The sequence below is a fragment of the Heterodontus francisci genome, unplaced genomic scaffold (genome assembly GCF_036365525.1).
Source record: "Heterodontus francisci isolate sHetFra1 unplaced genomic scaffold, sHetFra1.hap1 HAP1_SCAFFOLD_102, whole genome shotgun sequence".
NCBI lineage: Eukaryota > Metazoa > Chordata > Chondrichthyes > Heterodontiformes > Heterodontidae > Heterodontus > Heterodontus francisci.
Window position 1 is genome coordinate 3,795,125 of NW_027140380.1, and position 3,841 is coordinate 3,798,965.

Below are 3,841 nucleotides of genomic sequence, written 5' to 3' on the forward strand. Positions count from 1 at the left end.
AGAACAGGTCCTGGGGCAGCAGATGCAGCAGAACAGGTCCTGGGGCAGCAGAGGCAGCAAAACAGGTCCTGGGGCAGTGGAGGCAGCAGAACAGGTCCTGGGGCAGCAGATGCAGCAGAACAGGTCCTGGGGCAGCAGATGCAGCAGAACTGGTCCTGGGGCAGCAGAGGCAGCAGAACAGGTCCTGGGGCAGCGGAGGCAGCAGAACGGGTCCTGGGGCAGCAGATGCAGCAGAACTGGTCCTGGGGCAGCAGATGCAGCAGAACAGGTCCTGGGGCAGCAGATGCAGCAGAACTGGTCCTGGGGCAGCAGAGGCAGCAGAACTGGTCCTGGGGCAGCAGAGGCAGCAGAACAGTTCCTGGGGCAGCAGATGCAGCAGAACTGGTCCTGGGGCAGCGGAGGCAGCAGAACAGGTCCTGGGGCAGCAGAGGCAGCAGAACAGGTCCTGGGGCAGCAGATGCAGCAGAACTGGTCCTGGGGCAGCGGAGGCAGCAGAACAGGTCCTGGGGCAGCAGATGCAGCAGAACGGGTCCTGGAGCAGCAGAGGCAGCAGAATGGGTCCTGGGGCAGCAGAACGGGTCCTGGAGCAGCAGAGGCAGCAGAACGGGTCCTGGGGCAGCAGAGGCAGCAGAACGAGTCCTGGGGCAGCAGAACGGGTCCTGGAGCAGCAGAGGCAGCAGAACAGGTCCTGGGGCAGCAGAACGGGTCCTGGAGCAGCAGAGGCAGCAGAACGGGTCCTGGGGCAGCAGAACGGGTCCTGGGGCATCAGAGGCAGCAGAACGGGTCTTGGGGCAGCAGAACGGATCCTGGGGCAGCAGATGCAGCAGAACGGGTTCTGGGACAGCAGAGGCAGCAAAATGGGTCCTGGGGCAGCAGAGGCAGCAGAACAGGTCCTGGGGCAGCAGAACGGGTCCTGGAGCAGCAGAGGCAGCAGAACGGGTCCTGGGGCAGCAGAACGGGTCCTGGGGCAGCAGATGCAGCAGAACTGGTCCTGCGGCAGCAGAGGCAGCAGAACTGGTCCTGGGGCAGCAGAGGCAGCAGAACAGTTCCTGGGGCAGCAGATGCAGCAGAACTGGTTCTGGGACAGCGGAGGCAGCAGAACAGGTCCTGGGGCAGCAGAGGCAGCAGAACAGGTCCTGGGGCAGCAGATGCAGCAGAACTGGTCCTGGGGCAGCGGAGGCAGCAGAACAGGTCCTGGGGCAGCAGATGCAGCAGAACGGGTCCTGGAGCAGCAGAGGCAGCAGAATGGGTCCTGGGGCAGCAGAACGGGTCCTGGAGCAGCAGAGGCAGCAGAACGGGTCCTGGGGCAGCAGAACGGGTCCTGGGGCAGCAGAGGCAGCAGAACGAGTCCTGGGGCAGCAGAACGGGTCCTGGAGCAGCAGAGGCAGCAGAACAGGTCCTGGGGCAGCAGAACGGGTCCTGGAGCAGCAGAGGCAGCAGAACGGGTCCTGGGGCAGCAGAACGGGTCCTGGGGCATCAGAGGCAGCAGAACGGGTCTTGGGGCAGCAGAACGGATCCTGGGGCAGCAGATGCAGCAGAACGGGTTCTGGAACAGCAGAGGCAGCAAAATGGGTCCTGGGGCAGCAGAGGCAGCAGAACGGGTTCTGGGGCAGCAGAGGGCTCTCAGGAAGACACTCCTTTAAACCAGGCAGCAGTGAATGCAGGTCTGTCAGCCCTTTCAATATGGTGCCAGCACCTGCCGTTGTATCAGATGTCGGTGCCATCGGTGCCTCGTTCCCTACCTCTGGTCCTTGTTTACATGGGCCCCACGCCTCCCCTTCATTAATTGGTCGTTGCTCCGTGATCGGGATCGGTCGGCCACATTTCACTCGTGTGGTGACGACACCCACTTCCGGTGGCTCTGCCGAGAGCCGCACCGTTAGTTTAAAATTCAGCCCATGGGGTCAAGAGTGGAAAATCTCCCCTCTGATTCTCTCTACTTAAAATGAAGGAGACACCAAATTAAAACTGATGAAACCAGGGATTGTATCCTGGTTCTTCAATCTAGTGTTCTCCCAACTGAGCTATTCCAGCCTCACTGTGAACTCATCTTCATTGGAGACAAATATAACTCCAGGCGGAATTTCCCCACCCGTTCATTCCTCACTTCAGAGGAATGGGACCCGACCAGATCGCGGAACTCAGATTATGTTAATGTTCTGCTCTTGATATCTTAATATTATCTTGCGTTTGAGCCACTTTTAATCAGGTTCACGGACAAATTCTTCCATCATCCCTTCTCCCACATTCCCTCTCTCTCATTCATTCTTTATTCCTCACAATCCAGAAAGGGTTAGGAATCAGAGCTCACCCCCAAACCCTCTGCACACAGACCTCTGTCTGTTACCCTGTTCGATCCAAGAGACCAGTCAATAAATTACACTCTTTATAAACACAGAAAGCTGCCTCAGAGTGTTGGACAGAGATAAATACACTGAAGTCTTTTGAAAAAAGTTAATCTTACGGGTTGTTACTGAGCCCACAGAGCAGGGCGGGCCCAGGCTCCAGCCCCAGCCCCAGCCTGTGCTGTGTTAGCTGATGCCACCTGGTGTGATACTGAGCCACACGGAGCAGGAAAGGGCCTGGTTGTATTCATGGCCTGTGTTGTGTTAACTGATCCCACTCAGTGTGGTAGGAGCCACACAGAACAGAATGGGCCCAGGCTCCTTCCTCAGCCTGAGGGATGATAGATCTTCTCACACGTTGTTGTCCAGAGCCCCACACAGAACAGGGAAATCTCAGGCTCCATCCCAGGCCTGAGGTATTTTACTTCATCGCACCTGGTATGGTACGGAGTCCCCAGAGCAGGAAAGATCCAGCTTCCATCTCCGGCCTGTGCTGAATTAGCTGATCTGACCTGGTTGGCACTGAACCGCAATCAGGGAAGGATGGGCCGAGGCTCCATGGCCTGTGGTGTGTTAGTTATTCTCATTTGGTGAGGTACTGAGCACCATATAGAGCAGGATGGGCCTGTGCTCAGTGAGCTGATCTCACCTTGTGTGGTCCTGAGACCCACACACAAAGCAGGACAGGCTTAGGCCTCATCCCCGGCCTGTGTTCAATTAGCAGATCTCAGTCAAAAGATTTTGATAAGGTTCCACACAAGAGGCTTCTCTATAAGATTAAAGTCCCTGGTATCAGTGGTAATATATTGATCTGGATTGGGAACTGACTGGCAGACGTAGGCAGAAAGTAGTTACAGATGGATCTGGATCTGTTTGGAGACCAGTTACCAATGGTATCTCACAGGGATCGGTGTTGGGACTGTTGCTCTTTACTATTTTTATTAATGATCTGGATGTAGGTGTAGGGGGCACCATCTGTAAATTTACAGATGATTTGAAGATCTGTGCGAGTGTTCAGACTGTAGACGATACTCGACTATTTCAGGCTGATCTTAATGTGTTGGGAGATTGGGTTCATGACTGGTAAATTATGTTTAATTTGGGTAAGTGCAGTGTTATTCATGTGGACAGGGCGAATGCTCAACATTCATACACCCTTCAGGGAAAAACATTAAAGTAGGTGGAAAAAAGAAAATAATTTTGAGCAGAGATCTGGATGTTCTAGTGCACAGATCTCTAAAGTTACAGCAGCAATGCTGTGAAGTGATAGTTGGAGCAAATAGAGGGTTGGGCTGCATTCAGAGGACAATTGAGTATAAAATGAGGCATATTCTTTCATGGGATGTGAGCGACACTGGCAAGGCCAGAATTTGTTACCCATCCCTAATTGTCCTTGACAAGGTGGCGGTGAGCTCCCTTCTTGAGTTGCTGCACTCCATGTGGTGTAGGTACACCCACAGTGCTGTTAGGAAGGGAGATCCAGGATTTTGACCCAG